This window comes from Aphelocoma coerulescens, chromosome 4, assembly GCF_041296385.1.
Source record: "Aphelocoma coerulescens isolate FSJ_1873_10779 chromosome 4, UR_Acoe_1.0, whole genome shotgun sequence".
Taxonomy (NCBI): domain Eukaryota; kingdom Metazoa; phylum Chordata; class Aves; order Passeriformes; family Corvidae; genus Aphelocoma; species Aphelocoma coerulescens.
Window position 1 is genome coordinate 27296484 of NC_091017.1, and position 22772 is coordinate 27319255.

The following is a 22772-nucleotide window of genomic DNA, read 5'->3' on the forward strand; positions in this document are numbered from 1 at the left end:
ATGATTTAAATTACTGTTTTCAGTAGGTATCATGCCTGTCTCTCAAAACCCCCTCACCTATATCTGCACCACGCAATGGGCGTCCTGACCTAGCAATGCACTACTGATATTCTGGGGCACCCCTGCAACCTCAGCTAGACACCTAGGATCTAAGTTGTGCTCCTCAAAGAATGTGCTAGCAATGACCAATCAACTATTTGTATGGTTCTTAGATATTTTTCCAAGAACAGCATGTTTAATTGTTTCAGTTTCAAGAGACTAGTCATAAATATTTGGTGTACGTATCCTAACGCAATAACACAGTGCGCACTAGCAATTAGGATGAGAGTGATATAAAACAATATTCTGAGAAGAACAGATTTGGTTTTTTCCATCCCATTCAGAAACCCCTCAGGTCACTTTCATATACATGCATTTTGTTGAGACAGATCATTGTTAGGTTCCACACTAGTCCCTTTAAAATTCCTTGATTCCTCTCAACCTTGTTTGCAGATGCCCAATTACCCCGCAGAAATGTAATGTATCTGGATGCAAGCAAAAATCATCATCTTCAGTAATGGCCTCTTGAAAAAAAAAAGTTTGCTTGAAGATGCACATTAAAACTCTGAAACTCAATTATGCACTGTCAGTCATTCCAGTAGCTTCCTACTGAGGAACTAGTTTCTCCATTTAATTCCATTTCTAAGATCACTATAATCTCCATATACAGTTCTTCAACCTTCTGTGGCTGTACCAGCTTTACCAGCCAACCTCCCACAAGTTGCCTTACACACTTGTAGAACCAAAATGGTCATAAGGTCCATATACTATAATCCTGACATCATTTTAATGATACTGCCTATATTGGAGCTCTAGATCTAAAATCTGATTGAGACAGTGGAAATATTTGTAAATCAAAAATTTGCAAAAATCATGGCAAAGGTGCTTAAAATAGATTTTCTAGAAAACATGAAACTGAACCATTACATGTATGCTAGATATTCTTTTTGCTGGCTTTACACTCCTGCAGGTTTATCCTCTTTCATGTAATGATCTCAAAGCAGAGTTTCCTCTTCTGTGACATGGGCAGCATCACAGATTACTAGTCTCACAGCTGAACCTGAAAAAACTGCATAACTATTTGTCCTGTTTTCAGCTGGGATAGACTTAATTTTCTTTTTAGCAGCTGGTACAGTGCTGTATTTGAATTTAGTTATATAGAATAATGTTGGTAACTGCACCAAAATTTGATGAGTAATGTAGTACAAAAAGTGTTTTGCCCCAAATGCTGTTTACCTCAAATTCGTATCCCAATTACTTAGCACTAATAAGGACACCCCTGCCCCCAGCCTTACTACAATAGAGGGGATGGGACTTAGTGGGAGAGATTGATTTGTGAAGCAGAAATTGTCTTTTACTAGATGACTGCAGAGACCTTGGCATAATGCTACTGCAATCTGATTAGCATGGCTCACTGCTTCTTTTATTAAATAATAATTTACAATAACAAACTCTCCAATGACAGAAATTAAAATAATTCAATATTATAGTAAATTCAGGTGGTACTAAACACATGACCGAATTTGATTCTTAGAAGAGATTTTGTGGTATGTTCGCTGACCATCAAGAGTCTCCTTCTCTGAAATCACTGCTCCGTGTCAGCAGTGTGTACTCCTCACATCAGGGTCAGTAACCCCTATTGCCTCACATCCATTTCAGCTACCTCACTCACTTAGTAACACACAAACACCTACAACAATCTTCCTCTGCAGTGGATATACAGATAAAATGAAGCCCACTCGTCATCCCAAACCCTCCCCTTCTGCACACGCAGCCAGAGGCTGGGCACCACAGAGCCTCGCTCCAGTGCAGAAGTTAAAGGTCTGTTCAAAAGGAGAAACCAGTCACCTCACCCCAGTGCATACACAAAAAGTCCCCAAGGGAGAGGCTTGTGTTTTAACACTGCATTTTCCCCACAACCACCTGGTTTTTGCCCGTCACCTACAGCCAGATAAATAGGCCACCACCAGCAAAGCTTTGACAAGAGTCCCATGTAACATTGATGGAGAGCACAGAGGGCCCCAAGTTCAACCCTGGAAGAAAAATTATGTTGGTACCTACTCTCTCAAATGTTTCAGTATAAATAAAAAAGTCTTATTCTAAACAAGACAATAAAAACTTGGATTTCTTTCTGACAGTCTCACATATACATGAGCAAAAGGATACATAAAAGCAAAATATGAAAACATGCCTCAAGTAGAAGGCAACACATGCTTATAGATTAATTATATTCTTTCCCCCATCAGCTGCTTGAAAAGGACAACTGCATAGATCAAAGCACTCTGTTACACACCAGAATTTTATTGCTGCCATGAGAATTAATTCAAAAGGAAAATCGCCCCACTCATCTTAAATTTTAGGATAGAACAGCCATTAATTTTAATTTTCGTCAAGAAATTCTCTCCAGCCAGGGATGGTGCAAGACACATTCTTTCTTGCTTTCACTCCTAGTTGAGTTTCAATCTGCTGCCAGACTTCCATCAAGAATAGCTACTTGCTACAGAGATACTAAATGAACGCTTGCCTGCATTTGTAGCCTATTCTCTGAGATGCAAACCCATCCCTCCTCTCAGACAGGACACTGTAAGCCCCCTGAGGGAAAGCATGATGCAGATGTGCTGAAGGAGATGAAAGCAGCAGCTTATGCAAGCAAGCCCAAATTTCTTATGCAGAGGCTTTCAAGTTATACTTGCATGTCTGCTAAAGAGAAAGGATATTTCCTCAAAGGCTAAAGAAAAAGATGCACCCACATTGAGAAAGAAACAACCACCATTTTGATACAAGGTACAGTTACATTATCTGCAGGAAATTTGGCAGTTTAGATTACAACAGAAAGGGCAGGAAAGAAATCCCTCACATAAATGACCATGTGACTTCGGAAAAATGACTGGATTCTGCCTTCAAGGAAGAGAAGAAAGCAAAAACTGCAAGATTTACAGGGATTGCTGTAAGGCCAGGAAGGTAGGTCCTCCTACATCTATTTGCTGATGCTTAGCAAGCCACATATTTATGGATTTATCACAGAGCAGGAGGCATGGATTTTAAAAGCAGTTGTCTTTCCCCACTGTAATATTTAGCAACTCAATAGGTAAAAGCAGTGAATCAGCCTCAAGCACAATTATATATTTAAAATTCATTCTCATCTGCTGCTGTTCAAGTATTGCCTTGTGTTCCCCAATAAATAATCCAGTAAATTATGTTCTGCCCCCATTTGGCCTCTGACCATTTTTCATCTGCTAATTCTGGGTTATTCCTGTTCTGCTTTTAAGGCAAGCTCAGGCAGCAGATTGTCCTGCATGGTCTGGCACCGTTAGATTGCACTCCGCAATTCTGCATTTCACTCTCCTGGAGAGAACCATCTGGTCTACAGGTTTTAGATGCTGACCACCTGGGTGGAAGCACTCCATTAAAATTTAAGACATAAAAAAAAAAAAAAAGAAAAAAAAAGAAAAAAGAAAAAAGTACTTCTGCACAGTACTTCTATTCATTTAGGATGCACCTGTAGAACAAAAACACACTGTATTTTTAATACATTACATATACACTTTCTAGTTACTACAGTGTTTAGTAATGAAGGAGTTCTTGGCTTTATTTTGTTCTAATTTACTATATTTTTTTTTCTACAGTACTTTAAACTTATGCAGAAATTTGATGGATCTTTTCACATCAGCACTACTAACTTCTCATTGGAGCAGATAGAAAATATACATATGAAAGTTCTAAATTAATTTAGAATTCCAAAGGAATAATCAACAGTGAAGTCTGAACAAGTAAACAAAATATTTGTATTAAAAAGAAGGAATTAAAAAGGGAACTAACTTTCATTTTCAGTTGAGAAGCATAAACTGGCATATAAAAATTATGCTCTGAGCTGGGAAGTGCCTTGTTAATCTTGTCAGCATGTATGAATGGGGAGCTTTTCAAAACCTTTTAATATCTGCCTGATTCTGCCCCCTGTAAATCCTTATGCATTTCAGTAGGATGAAACAAAGACCTAGGCAGACTACTTTCTAAAAGCCTTTGGCTGCAGACAGCCCACTGCACACATCATTATACACAAATCCTCAGGGTGGAATGAAAAATTAGAGTACAAGGAAATTAACTCAGTCTTCAAATCCTACCATTTGCTTGGATGTTTTTTCCTGGGAGTTCATAATCCATTTCAATTTACCTTTTTAACCTCCGAAATCTTCTGTTTTCTGGAATGCTATCATTATAACTTGTATTATTTGTTTGACACTGTGTTCCTCTGAACAGCAAATAAGCAAATTATGTATTTCATCCACTGCCTTCACAGAGTACTACATGAGAGCCAACTCCTCACATAACCTTTCTAACAAGCACCAAATTAACATACATTTTCAAAGAATAAAGCCTCCAACTCCACATGCCTCGAGAGAATACAAATTACCGCCTAATTTTCCAGGTTTTTAAAATATGACGGTTTTTATGTCTTCAGCACAAAGACTGGAGCAACATATCTAGCCATGCTACAGAGAAAACATGTCCTGCTGTTCCCAGAGGTGCATGTTCCATCACAGTTATCTGAACTAGGTCAGTCTTGAGCTCTTACTCATCTCTGCTGGTAAGAAAAAACAGCCTAAATGAACAGAACTAATGGAAGGGGGGAGAGATGCACGCATACTAGATGAAACATCATAAAAACTAGAGGTTAAATACCATTGAGGACTCATCTGTTCTGAAAAGTATAAAATAGCATTTGCAACCTCTGACTGTGCTTGACCCCAGGGTTAAAGAAGGAGAATAGCAACATGTCAAAGAGAAATAGCACCAGGCACGTTAAGACTAAGGAATTAATAGGTTGACCCATGCTCTTCTCAGGTCAACTCACAAATAAAATAATGTTTTGTCTTTTTTAGCTTTACTTAGAGAACTTTCAATCAGTTTATTAACCAAACACTAATTTTGCCAGTGATTACTATGCACCTATACTTCTGTCCTTCCCCAGAAACTGCTGCATAGATGCAGTGTCACTGACACAACCACAGTGGTGTTCGGCCACTGTTCCCCCTACAACCTCTGGAACTCACAGCTACCACAGGCTTAACTAAGCCTGTGAGAAGTAACTGTTTTCTCCTCCTTTGGGAGACAATCCAGTGACAAAAATATCATTACAGGAAAGATGTTCAGTAATACTACCACCTGGAACTGTGTTAGGGACCAATACAAATGGTCACTTCCACAGAGGATACCGTGGCAAAGCAAAAAAAATTAGTGGATGCTTATGCTAAGAACAGCAAACAGCTGCCAAGAGCAGTGAGTCTGCCCAGGCAGTATACAATGAGCTAACAAACAAAATAAGGACTGGAAAAGGCACATTACATTCCAGAAAAAATTGCCACTAATATAGGAACCAAAACAGTGTTATACCAAGGTCTCTATGATACCTCTTGCTACATACTGCAGCCACCTCATGGAATAAAAGAATTAACAGAACTCAGTATAACTTTCTCTGACTTCTAGAAACACCAAGCAGGAAGGCTGTACTGCTGTACCGTACCTTGGGACAGAGGTAACTTAAAGAATACTTACTTCAACCTTATTTGTGTGTATGCTATTACAGAATTAGGAGACACCTAAAAGATGTTTGACAAAAAAGTATTTGGAATAAAGTGTTAATAAGCAAATAAAAGCACAGCTGAAAGCTCTGCAAACATCAGCAGTAGCACAGAGTGATTTGTGCTCCCTCTGTCAGAGTTCACATGGGTGCAGAGCCCTTAAGCTGTTCCCAAGACCAGAGCCCACTACATTAAAACTCTTCAGCAAACACTCTGCCTAGTTATGAAATATTAACTACACCAAGACTCATTGCTCAGGACTAACAGCAGCCATCCATTAAGCAGAGGGCCAAGCTTTATGTTTCCTTTGAGAACCACAGCAAACAGTGCTTGCTGTCATTCTTATTTGAAAAATCAACCTCAGGAAGCAAATTAGAAGTTCATTCTTCCTAAGATGGGAGAAAAGAACACAAAAGCCCAATTTCCAAGAGGGAGGAAAGGTCTTTTAACATCTATTTCCAGAGGAAAAAAAAACCATTTAACATCCCTTTAAATGAGATATTACACTAGGTACTTCTGTGGTGTCACATCTGTTACTGAAGTCCAGCCCGGATGTAGTGTCTAAAATCACTACATAGTATTACTCCAGCACCCACTGCAGTACTACTATTAGCACTACCAAATGCAGAAAACTGTATTTCATACTGTGGGACACAAGACACATAAAAAGGCCCAGAAGTTTCAAAAGTCCAACCAGAAGCTAATGCAGTTTACTTGTTTAATTCCAAAACTGTGCAAGTTGTAAAAAAAGTCTGAGATGAAAACTGTAGTAAATTTAAGCTCCTTTGTGAACAGAACTATTTTAACTGAACTTAAAAAAAATCCCCCAAACCCACAAAGACCTCTAATTATCCTCAGTTCAGAGACACCTAAAGCAGGCTCTATTTTCCTGGAGGGAAGAGACAGGCATTCACGTTCACATTATGATTTTGCCAGCTTTTTTTTTTTTTTTTTAATGTTGCATCTTTCTACAGAATTTACTAAAATTTTTTAACAAGCCTACTTAAGATTAAGTAATGCATCTTCACATTTCCTCGAACCCCAGGAGTCAATTTAAACAGCTTGTTAAACTGAAACTTTTTTCCTTCATGAAGATGAATATTCAACAGGTACTGAGGCAGCTCTGTGAGATTCACTGTGAGCCGATTGAAGTGACCTGGATTAAAGGCAGAACTAAAAAGAGATTTCTTTTCTTTTTAAAATGCAAGTCCTTTCAACTCTGTTTATAATGAGCCTTCACAAAATTTATTAAAAAAAAAATTAAAACCTGTATTTGCATTGCTGCAGATACAACTAGCTGCCTTGCAAAAGGTTCAAGCCATAGGTGGTAGCTGGCACTTTTCTCCAGCAGTTGGGAGGTATCATGCCTTGAGGCTTCTCAAGGCACTTACCTACATCCAGGGAAAGGGTGAATCAACCATCTATCTTCCACCTTGCCTCTAAAGACATTCCCCAGACTTCAAAGGGCAGATCTGACTTTCTGGGGCAGGGCACAAGTTACTGCCTTGCTCCTGACTTTAGACTACTGAGGAGCTTATCCTGTAGGTGAAAGATCTCCCCCTTCTCTACGGGGACTCTGATGTTTTAAACCTCACATACGGACAACAGCTCATAAAGAACTAGCACACTGGTATCAAAAATCTGCAACTCAGTTTCACCAATCTAATAAACTTTCAGAGGAAGTTATACATTATCTATGTATCAGTCCACAGGCAAAGCATTTAAAGGACAGCTGAGATAATGTGAAAACTTGCATGGATTCCACGTTTCTGAGGAAAGGAAGTGACCAAGAGAGGAAGGGAGCTCCAGAGAGAGCAAAGAGAAACAGTGGGAAAAGCCAAGTCCAGATGCATTGAGGAAGCAGAGATGAGTAAACAGAAGGTTTGTTGCTTTTAGTTTTGAAAGCTGATGAAGGAGGGAGATGTGGAAGAAGACAACTGGATGAGAATTTGCACAGGGCTTTTGACCAGGCAAAGGAGCTGTTGTGCTTTCAATATGAGATGACTTAGTACAACACAAATTGCTCCAAAACCATCTTGCGTGATGCTTTAAGAAACAGATATTTCTGAGTGATTTAGATTTTCCTGTCTGAGAGATACCGTTTTCTGACCTCAGAGAGCACCTGAGAGAACGTGCATCAGGCTGTCCCCAGAAAGAGAAGTTTAACTTTCCTCTCCCCACCATACTGTCAGCAAGAGGTTCTGGTGCAAGAAAATAGGATTTAATAAACAAATTTAAACAGAGTTAAGTAGTTCTCAGTCTAGGTATTTTAAACAGTCTTCACCCAGACATCAGATAGAAACAGACATAATGCTGAGTGCCTGTCCCAGGAAGGCTGGGAACACCACAATAACAACTCAGGATTCTGCAAAAGAAGAAGACAGAGAGAGGAGACAACATCAAAAAAATCACCACTTCAAGTCTCCACACACTAAGATCAGAAATACAGCATAAGGCTTCCCACCAGAATTGAATACAAAATTAAATACATGTTGGCATTCCTTAGACGAGGTTAGGTGGCAAGTTAAGAGCATGCTGGCCTGCATGAGCAATAGTGTGACCTGCAGGACCAGGGAAGGGATCATCCCCCCTGTACTCTGCACTGGGGAGGCCACCCCTGAAATCCTGTGTTCAGTTTTGGGCTCCTCCCTACAAGAAAGACATTGAGGTACTGGAGTGAGTCCAGAGAACGGCAATGGAGCTGGTGAAGGGTCCAGAGAGTAAATCTGATGAGAAGCAGCTGAGGGAGCCAGGGTGGTTTAACCTGGAGAAAAGGAGGCTCAGAGGAGACCATGTCACACTCTACAACTGCCTGAAAGGAGCTTGCGCCAGGAGAGGTTTAGATTACACATTAGGAAAAACTTCTTCACTGAAAGGGTGGTCAAGCATTAGAACAGGCTGCCAGATTTGTGAAAACACCATCCCTGGAAGTGTTCAAAAAATGTATAGATGTGGCACTTGAGGACATGGTTTAGCATTACTAACACAGTATTGCTGAGTTACTGGTTTAACTCAATGATTGTAGAGGTATGTTCCAACATAAACAATTCTCTAATTCTATGGCAAGGAGGATACAACCTAGAGCAAGCACATTCTTTATCACCAGAGACAAAAAAATCTTCATAATCTTTGAAAAGAAGAAAAAGGAGCAAATGGATGCTAAGACACCAAAAATTACTTTTTAAACTGATAGTCCTTGGAGTATAACAAAATAAAACTTGCAATGATGCTATTCAAAACACTGGGAAAACTGCAGCAAAATATGGGCATGCCTCATCAAGAGATGCATCTAATATATAATCAGCTAGTATTTAGTATAAAAGTAACAAAAACAATTGCAATCCACACCATAATTTTGAGCACTGGCACATGCAATGTTGCTCCTTTTGAAAAAAAAAAGTTAGCTTATTTTCTGTAAACACCACAAATATAGAATCACAGATTCACAGAATGGTTAGGGTTGGAAGGGACCTTAAGGATTACCTGGTTCCAATCCCCCTACCACAGGGAGGGGCAGCCCCCACTAGATGGGGCATCCGCAACTTCTCTGGGCAACCTATTCCAGCACCTCACCATCCTCTGAGCAAAGAATTTTTTCCTAATGCCTAATCTAAACCTGCCCTCTTTCAGTTTTAAACCACTGCCCCTTGTCCTAACATGCCAATATAAAATCTCCCTCTCCCTCCTTTTTATAAGCCCTCTTCAGGTACTGGAAGGTGCTGTAAGGTCTCCTTGGAGCCTTCTCTTCTCCTGGGCTGAACAGCCTCAGCTCTCCCAGCCTGTCTTGCAGGAGAGGTGCTCCAGCACTCAGAGCGTCTTCATGGCCTCCTCTGGACCCATTCCAACAGATCCATCTAAAGTAACTTTCAAATGTATACACTATCTGATGCTTCACCATGATAGAGTACACTATGTGTGCACATATACAAACAAGTGCATGAAAGCCAACTCAAAGTAAGTGTAAGCTTTGTATCCTATATATTCATACACACATACCAATTTGACTTTATTTAAGCCCAGAAGTGAACAGCTCCTCCCTTACACTGGTTCCACAGAGAATTATTTCCATGAAAGCTTATTCAGTCATTTCATGTTTTGAGCAAATTTCACAAGTACAATTTTGGCATGTTTACCAGATAGAAATCATAGCGAAGAAGTGTCATGCTGTACTGAATTTCTTGATGACAAAAGCATCACAGTTCATTTGACACAGGATGACTCAAATATTGAGTTTAGTATTATTCTGCAAATATTCAAAACACTATCAGGAGATTTTCCATTTAGTAGCAATTTAAGGATTATAGCAAATTTCTTTTTAAGAAATCTTGCCTTACTCCTATAATTTCCATATCATAACATAGGAAAATTTAAGAAGCATTATACGCACAGTTAAAGCATATAAAACATGCCCAGACTATCTGTTTGACTTCACCAGGTACTGGTACTGACTATCAGGTATTCCTTCTCAAGCACTGAGAAAAATCCTTATTTCAAAGAAATGACAGAGTACCTTCAGCTTCCTTAATAAGCAAATGCAATTTCAGCCTCGGGGTCCACGGCAGCAGCAGCCAATCATGCTCCTGGCCATTACAATTCCCCTTGCTCCCTTACTCCAGCTCCTGGTCAGAGATATCCTTGAGTTAAATGAACTGCTTAAGCATACTACACCAGCAAAAAGCCAGAACTACACTGAATTACGTGACTTCTGCCAATTTAGACTTCAGCGGGCTTAGCAAGCTGGAAAAGCTGAACACGAGCAGGCCCAGGGGAGCTCCCGGCCCAGGGGGACAGGCCAACCAGCAGGCAGCTCAGGCTGCTGCCACAGAACAGCCCCAGCCAGCCAAGCTGGCCACAAATGTGAATCAAGAGGTCAACAGCCACGCTGGGAGGAAAGGGTCACTTAACACTGGCTCAGCATTTCAAGAGGTGAAAGGAAAATGGAGGATCTACATGCCCAGTTCTGCTCAGCTGAGGAAACATCTTCTGCGGGACTTACTTTGCTCTTTTCAACTGACAATATGTATAATGGTATTATAATAACTCAGTGATTGCATCAGACCAAAAAAGATATTTGCAGTTATGTGGCTGGCAAACTAAAGCAGTGACAGTACAACAACATGCTCTAAATTCCTTATGTAATGAGCTGAATTTACTACTACAGCCAATTTTACAGAACTGTCTCAGCATTTTAACTTTAAACCCCAAGAATGCAACAGCATGTATCACCAAAAAAAAAAGTATGAAGAGCAATCTCTTCATACAGCTCAAAAAAGGAAGCAATTAAGACTTGCACTTTTTCCGATTTCACCAAGGACACTGGAAAATTGCACAGAAAATAAGAAGATTGCCAGGAATTAGACTACTCTGGTAGATGAAAGGATGGGGAAGAAGTGGGAGGAGAATGAGCTATTTTCCTCATTGTGCTGTTAATTTTCCAATTGAATTGTCACTGTGATGATTCTACTTGAAAGTTTACCACACAATTGCAGAGACATGAACTGCTATCAAATCTTCCAAATGTAGCTCAGATTTTCAGTCCAAAACTCATTATCATCTTTATATTAAACATCACAAAATAAGCCATTCTGAAAAATCACAGAAAGGTGAGGTTGCTCCAAACTCTAATGTAACAAGCGTGTATTGATCAGCTAGTTTCTCTCTCTGCTTTTTCTATCCAAAAACAGGGGCTTTTTTTTGCTTTTCTATATCTAAAATCAAGACACAGTCTACCAGCTATAACCTTCAAATTACTGTACTTCTCAGGCAGTAGATCATGTTATGTTTTGGAGGATAGAATCGTCTCTCCTGCAAGAAGTATCAAAGGCTACTGAATTGGGACTCAAAAATGTGTTGCACAAAGTGCTTCACAAGTGCACTTATGCAACAGAGAAGAAAGTGTGGAGGGGTAACCATAAAAGACCACCAAGCTTCAGCACTGTCAAAATCCTCCTCCACTAGACACACTTACACAGCTTGACTGCATCTGCAGAGTAAGAAACTACTGAAAAATACACACCTGCATGGTATTTTAAAAATATACTTGCTCCCCTCTGCTTGATCCAAGAATCTTCCCCACACCACATCCCCCTCAGTTTGATTAATGTACTGAAATAAGATACACAGCAGGTATCATAAAGACCCAGACAAAGGAGCCATTGAAATGAAGACCTTCCACATGTGGAAACCAGTGTTATTAATAAACTAATTATTTTTTCACAATGATATTTAAACCTTCTTCAACAGAATAATAAAGGAAAGGACAGGAAACAACATTTTTTTCCTGTGATTGTATTAAACTTTTCTGCATGATTAAGCTAAAAAGACAGCCATCATTCATCATAATATCTATCAAAAGATTTAGAAGTCACTGGAATTGTATGACGATAATAAAGAATTAGGAATTCTCATCTCTTGAATAATCCTTCTTGCACCACCTTACCCATCCTTTTTTTCTTAGGGAGGGGATAAAAAGTTCCTGTACTGGACAACATTTAGTAAGTAGATTGCTGGTTTCCCTTACGTAGTTTATTAAGAATGAAAATACAGTCTTAATTTTAAAAGCTTATCATAGCTGAAAAGACTAGAGTTTTCCTTTTTCACATGATTTTCACTAGGTGGTTTTTCTTCCCATTTCTTACTGATTCTTTTAAAACCAAACAACTGTTTTATTTTGACATAGAACACATGGGATTTCAGCAAAAATAATGGTTAAAAAATCCCATCCTTCAACTTAACTGCATCACAATGAAGAGTTTTTTTCTGTTTGTTTTTTAAGTTCTATAGTGACAGCAGTGAGGAATGCACATTGGGAACACATGATGGATCAAAATTGGAAGGTATTCGGCAGAAAGTTACTTCTTCTGTAAGAAGTCTCATAAGATAAAGGGTTTTTTAAAAAATATATAAAACTATGAAACTTTGCTCTTTAGTCAAAGTGTCAAAGCACATCATATAGTTGAACTAAAGAAGTCTCTAATACCAAGAATCTTGTGACAAGGCTTTCAAGCCCCATTACTCAACCTCTGGTAGATTTCTCAGTGAAAACTAACTGAGCAAAGAATCAGCTTTTGAACTCCTGTTGGTGAGGTTTTCTAAATTATTCTCCTTTGCTTTCTCCTTTCTAATATTTACTTCTACACCAGGCTTTCCATGCCTGTTTATAAATGACATAGATATCATGTGAGTAATCTCTTCTGGCTGAAAATGTAATTTATTTTAATTGGAAATGAAAACTTGTTTGAGGGGTGGCAGGAGGAAACTGTTCCTATTTCCTGCTATAGTTCTCTCAGCATCTAATTACATTCATAAAAAGAAACAATGGGAATGCTGTGTGTTACTCAGTTTAATGTGGTTAATTACACTATTCCCCCTATCCATGCAAATACACCAGAGCCTCACAACCGATACAGGACCCACATAACACATTGATCAACTGTAACAACTGCGCTTTGTGATCACATATGATACATGCTCTAGATATAAATACTTGCTTACTGGAAAAGGTTTCTAGTTCACAAGAAAAAATGTAAAATGCAGCAGAACAGACAACAAATAAAAAATTCTGACCATTAGCATCTGTATTTTCCATAAAATTCTTGTCAATATGAATTCAATTACTGCAACTAGAAACATACCTTTCCTACCGAAATACCTTTCTCCATGCCCTTCTGTAAATAAGATACTTTGGAGAGGTCCTTTTTTTATATCCCCACATATCAATATACTAACAGGAGTTGAACCAAATACTTCACTTCCAAAAGTTTCAAGACATTTATGCCACCTCAGAATTGAATTAAGGTACCAATCAGATCTTTTGCAAGTCAGATTCAGTAGCTAGGTATCCCTGAGGACACAGAATCAGTATTTCAAATAGTATCTATCCCTGTGATAAGATTCAGTTGGGATGGTGACACAGCAGCTGAACACATCTTCATTATTACTCTTTCTTCAAAGTCATGCTTGCATCAGCAATGGTCTGTGAGTCCAAAGGCAGACAGAGGGTGGGTACCCAAGGAAGGTGCAGATGAAACAACTGCTGGCACCCAGAACAGCCTCTGAACACCCGGTTCTCCTCCATACACTCTGGTAATGGCAAAGAGTCATCAGCCACACATTTCAGAGAAATAGCTTTTAATGACAGCTTAAATGTCAACACTGTCTTTCCCACAAAGCATGAAAGGACTTGGTCTTGAGAGAAGAGACATCTCAGTGCTCAGACAACTCTTCCAAGGCCAGATTTTTCAAGTATAAAATCACCAAGGGAAAAGAACAAAAAGGTAAAAGAAACTGCATATGGTCCTTCTTCCGTGAAGAATCAAAGAAGTGTTTCAGAGGCTTAGAATGAAACCGTCTGAGCTAAGATGAGTCACTGGGGTTCTTGGAGCAAAACAGACAATATGGATAATTGGTAAAACAGGAACAGACAGTAAGAAGCATAGTCACGAGGGACAGTCTTGATGCTTGAAGAATATGACAGCTTTTGTGAGGAGTTAACCTCCCTCCCTCACTACACAGTTGGAATAGTAGGAAGTCTGTTCAGAAACATCATGTTGAAAGGGAAGGACAAATGTGTTTAAGTTGGAAAGAAGAAGATGGATTAGTTAAGAAAACAAGTGGCAGAATTTAGTCCAATCTACCTTTGAACCTGGTCCTGTTTTGAACAAGAGGGAGCACAATGTGATTTTCAAAGGTACTGGTGAACCTAAATTATTTTAAGGAAAGGGCTTAATGTGAGAAGAACAAAACAAAAATAACTGTCTTCATTACTGAATGAAACCTGAGCAGAAAAAAGCTGCAGTCTGGAGAATAGGTCAGTGGTGCCTAGGGAAAGAGCGTGATGAATTAAGAGCCAAAGAACCTGCAAATGTTATGAGAAGATAGATGTATTTTGGCAGACTAATGCTTTGATTTTGTTTAAACTAGCTTAAGTGGGTAACTTAGCTTCAACAGCCCAGTGAATAACTGCTACTGCTATAAGGTTTTAACCTTTCCCCTTCAATTAATGTTAGACCTGAAAAGCTCTCCTCAAAGGAAAAAAACTTTACCAAAAAACTAGGAAAGGTGACATTCATACTCCGGATATCCTTAAAAGATAAAAGAATATACAGACCTTGAGGTTTTGAAACACCCCCCCCCCCCAAGTTTTGTTTATGCAACTGAAACACATTTCCTTCTACCATAAAAATCTGCAGCAAGCAAAGGCTTCAGATCTTCATCACTTCATTGCTGCCTCAGTCCAAGAGAAATCCAGTTTACTCTTCACTGCCTCCCCAAGTAAGATAACCTGAAATTTTTCCCAAATGCTTATTTAGAAAATGAGACTTCAAAGTAAAAGGCTGACTTGCATTAATTGCTTATGCTTATCTGCTCTCCCACACTTGTGGTCGTCATCCAGCCGGTGCCCATAGCAACAGCTGGAGACCTCTGTGTTCCGGCCTTACCACTGTGGTCTTCCTCTCCTGCATATTGAAGAAGAGATGGCCTTGATGTCAGGTGCATCAGGAAGCAGCCAGACACACCAAACACATGCCACCTGATGGCATCTTCAAGCAGTTACATTTTAAGATCATGCGTTCAAAAGGAGATCCTGCATTTGATAAGAGCCTTTGTATTCTGAAACTTCAAGTTTCTATACTAGAAAAACAAGTACTAGTGAAGACCTGGATTGGTGTCAATGATGTAAAAGTCATTTTTCATTGCTGAAATCATCATTTTACTGAAAACACATTTGTTCCCTCAACAAGGATTCCGAGAGCCATAGAAGTATTCTGCACAATGCTTGATGTCATCTCCCCACACATCTCCTTAATGATTTGTCTCTAATTTTTCCAATACAATCTAGGTGCAATGCTCTGGATTTTCAAAGAGGGACTACTGATTTACACAGGATTTAATTACATTTGATATTGGTGCCCTGTTAAGAGGTGGTTTTGGCCATAACTAACCTCTACGTGTGCTTGGAAATTTCAGTTTTTCCACTATAATGAGAAAGTCTATTTCCCTTAGCAGATACCTTAATGAAAACAAAACAAACAAAAAACCACCCCTAACTCAAATTCTACAAGAAACAGTAGACTACAAACCTATTCTTAATCTGGTATCAATCATTACAATAAAAAATAGAGCACACAAACTACACCCAAATCTGTAACAATGCTTCTGGTTTTATTGTACTTAGAGAGCAACTGAGTCTCAACACTCTTACCATGCTCATCTCATTTCAAGTAAAATTTTTGGCTATCTCCTGCTACAGGCATTGCTAATTAACTGCCTTTTAGAGACAAATATTTTCTTATCTGTTTAGAATCTAAACATGATTCTCTCTTCAAAGGAGTTTTACCCTTTTAACTGGAGTTTTTTAGACTGTTTGGGGAAAAACATAACCTTGTTTTACATATGCTGGCCAATCTCACAAACAGCTCTTAGGTGTTCCTCTCTATACTTTCAGTTGTTTACCCAGCACTGAGGGTAGTTTCTTCCCCCCGCTTAAAGTCTGATGAGAACCAAAATAAATGAAGTGGAACAAAGAAGCTACATTAGCTTTCATAATTTATTGCTCTAGACAACTCCAGCTATTGCCTGTGACAGGAATCAAGCCAAGCAGAAAGAAAATCAAAGTGTTCTGCCACTTTGTCAACAGCTGAAGTTGTAGGATTCATTTCTATGGCTACCAGCAATGTCCCCAAACCCCTGTCGCCACACTGCAGCTCTTGACCTGTATGTAGAGAGGGCACCAAACACAAAGGAGAACATGAATAAATAATGAGCTGAAACGTGTTATGTGCTGTTTTCTTCAGGTTTTTTAAGACTATAGACTAAAAATTATACAATTCAGTGTTCTTTCTTAATACAGGTTAATAAAGAATAAATCTGACACAGTTCACTGAATTTTATTGCCTTGATTATTCAGAAATTTTTATTTTTTGGTCTGGATGAATAAACTCCTGTAGTGAACTCTCACAAGCATTTCATTCTGATATCTAAATTCAACCTTTTCTGATTAAAGCATCACTTTTGTGGTGTCTTCCATTTGTAAAGGTAAAATTTTTTGTAGAAGTAGATTTGGAGTGAGAAGAGGTGTAAGAACAACTGTAAAAAATTCAACGTGGCAACTTCCAGAAGTACCATCTGAAAGCAGTAATGCTGGTACACCTAATGAGAAAGGAGGATTCTCCACAGCACCTTCCCTCGTGCTGAGCACCAGGGCTGGTTTTGACCCACACAAAGGCTCCGAAACCGGAGCTCAGTCCTTTGCCATTGTGCCCTTGGGTTGCCTGCTTTAAAGATGACACAGCTGGATCTACAAAAATCTCACAGGAAGGAACAACACTGACTTAAGCCAAGCAATCCACAAGGTTCAAAACTGCTAAGCTCAATATGCAATAAAGAAAGGGAAAGACAAAATGGCATAGGACATAGACTCCTCTTGAAAATTCAATTCCTGCTAAATCTTCTTTAGCAGATGAGAAGATCCTCCTAACTTACCAAGAACATTTTATCAGGAAGCAATTAGTACCCCAAGTGGTATCAATACATGAATTTCAACTAGATTTAGACGTCCAAAGCTAAGAGAAGAGAGAAGCAGGAGCAAACACAGTCATTACAGAGAGAGCACCAAGGAATAATTTGAAACTCACCATTTAATATTTTAATGCCTTGAAAGATGCACATAATGACCCCTATGTCAAAAGAAAATGTTATGGCTTGACACACTACCAGTACAAATCATGTACATCATTGCCAGAATCCCCTGTGACACTTCCCAAGACTTTCTGAAATCGACTGCAGATTGAAAAGATGTTACTGTTCAGCAAAATTATTCTTCATAATTGGTATATTTATTTGAAGATTATAGATTTTTCAGTGTAAAGAACATTTTAAAATATTATTTTTTAAAAACTAATTAAAATGTTTTGAACTACAGCAGCTCTTTTTCATTTAAAAAGGCAGTATCTTCACAGAGGATATTATATACATTTGGAAATTATTCTGTAAGTGTTTTCTCTGAATAAATGCAGAAAACCAAATACAGAAAGCATCTGTCTCAGCTCTGGTAGTATTTCTTAGAATAATTAAAATGCTAATGAAAAAGCATGTAAAGGCAGGAAGAAGTAGAAGAACTACCCACCCCAGAATAACATCCTTCTATAAGTATCATTTCCAACTTCTCATGTTCTCTAATTTATGCTCTAAGTGATGACAGGTTATGTTTATAGTATCTCTTTAAGAAGGAACCTATTAGTTATCTCCTTTGCACTTGCCAGTACTTCTCAGCAGATTTTGGTGAAATGTTGGACACACAAAAATAAGGCACAGATGAAGGCAAGAGATAGCTGGTGTTAGCTTCAAATGCACAATCAGACTCTGAACAACAGAGGCACACCTCTGCAGTGATTCCCAATTCATTCCCAGATGAACACAGTGGTACCTCCAATGGCAACGATCAGCTGACACAAAATGCTGTCTCTGACTTGCTATTAGTCCACCCCCTCATACTCCAACTCCAACTCCTTTTCTTGATTTCTACACTGCAGCCACTCTACAGCTGTTGCAGGTACAGTGTGATTAAGACCAAATCAATCTCCCTTTCAGCCTCACACACATAAATCATGATTCTGTAATTATTTCACACTCAAACAAAGTGTGGAACTCTGGCATGACTGGTAGATTTTTTATTTTCCATGGGGGAAGGCAAACATAGGCTGGAATTTTCTTCTGCCTCCTTCTAGTTCTTACTCATTTCAGTAGCTCCTCCATCCAAAATGGATGGAAGGAGGAACATGGGTGGCTGTGATTTCAGCAGTGATCCCACTGCATTCCCACATCCCTAACTAACATAGACTATGACCTAAGATTGAGTTAAATTAACCGAGGTGAGAAACAAAAAGAGGAGTAATTGGGCAAAGCTAAGAGAACATAAAAGGTAAGAACAAAGGTTCTCTCTTCTTAATGAGGATTACACAGTACGAACATCACGGTTATTTTCAAAAAAGAACCCAAGCGTCAAAGACCCAGTTCTAATTCAAGCTGTGCCACTGACTACAAAATTGCAAAGCAAGTAAAAACCCTGATTTACAAGCTTCAGAAAAATATTTGAGAAGCTATAATAAACAGCACTGCTATGATGTACTCTGTCTGCTTGGAAAAGTCCTGGAAGAAATGCCAATGTGCTATACTGTGCTGTCAGTATTTACATGATGAACCGCCCACATGCTAAATAAGAGATGGCAAGAAAAAAGTCCTAAAGGCTTAGGTATTTGCAAGCAGTTGTTTTTGTGTTTTTGCTGGTGGTTATTTTTTTAATCAATCCAATTTCTGTGCTGACTTGAAGCCCAATATATAGTTGATCTTCCATTTCACAGCATCAAATTAAGCTCTGTATCTGAAGGGAATCTCAGATTCCACAATCTCAGTTTGGCTTATTTGACTACAATTTTTGCACCAAAAAAAAGTGAACCATAGATAGATCATTTATAAGAACAAGTGAGGTAGTTGTAAAGAATACCATCAGTAGTATCCACTGTCTTGGCAATAATGATAGATTTAAGCAGCTGCTACTAGAAAACATCAACTCTGCCAAAATGTCAGATGCTAATGGCTGAAGCAGCTCAATTAAGCTACAAGACACAATTGCTTTGTTCTACCAGGGATGCAGGCAGGCATATTTCAATTTATACCTGGAACCAACAGAAGCACTTAGGGAAGGAACAGATTAAAAAAAATCTGAATACATACAGCCTTACATCTTCACCTTCTTACAGAAGTCCCAGATTTTAAGCCACAAGTGATTTAATGCATTATGAGTTCTCAATAAAGCATGCAAAATAGCTGGAGTAGTGTCAATTTTAATCAGCAACCCAAATAAAGGATCCAATCAAGTTCACTTTAGCAGTGTGTTGATATGGTAAGTTATTTTTAATGTAAATTTAAATGCAGGTTTTCTGTAGTTTAATGACATTCAACAGTGATAACGTAATGGGAAATAATGGTTGCAATAGAAAACTGTGTTTATGCTACATTGAGAAAAGAGTGTATCTAACATTTTAAAAAATTATGGCAAACATTTCTTCATAAAGTCTAATTAATGTGAGAAAGCATATCTGCCTTTTACAGTAAAACATGTAAAAGCATGTAAAAACAACTAGACTATCATTTGTTTTCAAGATTCATACGAAAGTAGATGGTGCTGTCAATACTTTCACTTTCCTCCACTTCCCAGTTCCAATCTGTTCTCCTGAAATCTAACCTATGCAAATGAGATTGTGAACTGATACTAAGAATGAAGTAAACTTTGACTTGTTTCTAACATTTACCTCATTCCAGGCAAAGTTAACCTTCCTATGATGAAGGAGAATTAACTGCAGGCCATTAAATCTGAGAGTGAGAATAATTTGCAGAAATGTGTCCAGGTCTCAGGGATTACTGGTCCACGCAGGGAGTGTATCACCAGTACAACGCAGCAAATCAAACTGATTTGAGCAACTCAAACAGGAACATTTTCAACTCTCATGCATCTCCAAGATACAGAAAAAAGTGTTGTACTGTAATCAGCATCCTGTTCTGAGGGCAGACCCCATCACACGCTCACTTCTAGTATCACAAACAAAATTAAAGATGCTTTTTAGAGATTAATTTACTGAATGTCTTATGGCAAAGAAAGGAAAAGTGTAATTCTTATCCTCAGAAGTTACAGGTATCTAGACTTCAAACCAGCAATTAAGTTTTAAGACTTGTATGTCTGAAGACACCAGCCATTCAGAAATGCTCTGCTATTTGATCATGTATGTGATTTTTTTCATGGCTCATATGAAAATATTTTAGTTATACATGTCCTGGGAATTCAATAGTTTCTTCAACAGTAATCACAGTACATAGGGCTTAACCCTAAGGGTGAAATGAAGAAATTTTAGATAAAAGTACTTTTACTGAACTGTTAATTTCAGACAAACTCTGCTGTGCTAATATGGATAGATCTTGCAACACTTGTAGATCTCTAATAAGCAATCTCACTTATTTTCCATGATGAAATTCTATCTTAAACTGCTTCAAAGGTAAAATTCAGAAAGAACTGGTTTAGTTTGACTCTCAGATTGGATCAGATCATTGACATGTATGCTACAATTCAATGTCATTTTTAATACTATTCCCTTTTACTACAATGCAGGCATAAATACTTTTATTAACTCATCTTAACATTGACTGTGTTATCTAGAAATTCTTGCTGTTTACAAAGTTTTAATTTCCACAGCACTAGCAACCTACTAAAATTATTTCATGCTACCAAGTGAGAGAAACTGGGCAAAGGAAAAATGTATGTGGAACATGAGGAAAAATTCAGGACATCCTATCATCCCATAGAATAATGTACTCAGAGAATATCTGGCAAGCCTCAAATATCATAAAGGCACATGCTGGCAGGAAAGGGCTCTCCTTCTGTAATTTTTATGGACCTGTAATGCACAAAAGTTTCCAAAGGTCAATTGAGTTTCCACAGTTGCTCCCAAATTGTCTACAAATGCCTATAACCTTTCCCCTTCCATCATCTTAGAGTTTAAATTGCAAAAACTCCCTGTGTGTTCACAAAGACAGAAACATTGCAAGCAATTCAGGTATTTAAGTTGGGTCTGCATAATGCTGTGACATCAACCAAGCCAATGGAATTTTTTACCCAAAGACACTCAACAATAGTACAAGTGGGCGTATTTCCCACTAGCATGCATAAGGTCAGTACTTCCAAACCTACTGGAAACACACACCCTATCTTACATTATGTGATGCAAAGAGAATAGCAAGGAAGGCTCTGCAAATAGCAATGGTTTCCTTGCATCTACCACAGCCATAAACATGGGAGTTGCAAAAAACAGGACTAGTAGAGGAAAACAATATGGCCACAGAGTTCTGCAGAGACTGAGACACTTTCTACATTGCAAGAATAAGCTTTTATTCTGTCTTCCCCAATGCTCTCCCCTCATCACTTATCAAGCTGCATGCACCTGGCAGTTCAGAAAGCTTTGAACACAGGCTAGCACAGAGTGAGGACTTCCTCAATGAAGTATGTGAAGGTTTAAAACAAAAGTATATGCTGTTTTACCCATTCTCCATTTTTTCTACATGAAGGAGTAGCAGATGCTGGCCCCTGTGCCTGTGCATAGCCTGGCTACAGACACCAAGTCAGAAGCCGCTGTCATGGACACTGCTGGGGTGGCAGCCACACAGACAGACTCGAGAACAGCTGTACACAGATAGCTGCCTCAGTAATATTCGTACAGTACATTTCCACATGTCAAAAAGCACAGGTTTATAAAGATGTATATGAGTTAGGATTTTGTGTTCTTAGTTTACTGGAGGACACTCTTGTTAGTATTGATGGGCAGGACTAGCTAAAAGGACTGCACACTGAGCACAAAAAATGAGATATGTCAAATGTGACAAGAAAAAAGAGCACACATTAGTTGCGTTTAAAATAGATATCAACAGGGAAAAAAGACTTATCTTAAAGCACTAAAATACATCTTACAAGCTTATTCACTTGTGCAGTCATATGTGCAAGAGGTACCATGCTATTTTCATTCAGGATCTGTAAATCTAACAATATCCTCAAGGAAAATAATCTAAAAGGTACAAGCAAAGATGTACAATGATAGATATTAGATAAATATATCACTTTACAGTTCTAGGTCTATCCTGTAGTTAAGTACGTCATTTAAGGAGCTATACAATAAAATCACAGAAATGTTATGGTGGGAAGCTCATACAGCACAACATGTTAGCTTCAAAGCTGAAATTGGCTGTTTTCATTAGCTACTTTGCTGTTAAAATCCAATTCTGCAATATGATTCTCTGGTTTTTGCATTTTAATCCCAGCCCTTAGAGATTAATAATGCTACTTAACCTGTTGTAGCTGGTCATTTTTGCACATGCTGGAAAACAACAATTTATCATGTTCTAAAAGTGCAGGTTTGGTTGCTTTGAAAAGGACCAGTCTGCACATTTAGGATGTGATAGAATTAAAGCTTCAAGTACAACCTCTCTTGCATATGCATTATGCTATGAATTGTTTTCCATGCAGTGGATGGAATGAACCGTACTCATGCAGTCAGCAATTCAAGTTCTGCTCTCTTCATTTGTGCAAAATGTGCTTTAGTTACAGAACTT

At 38.5% G+C, this 22772-nt stretch overlaps 1 protein-coding gene across 3 annotated transcripts in view; it reads right to left on the minus strand.

Moving 5' to 3' along the window:
• PPP3CA (protein phosphatase 3 catalytic subunit alpha) overlaps window positions 1–22772 on the minus strand; it is a 181044-nt gene that overhangs the window by 73416 nt on the left and 84856 nt on the right. The gene's annotated exons all lie outside the window — the stretch shown is intronic.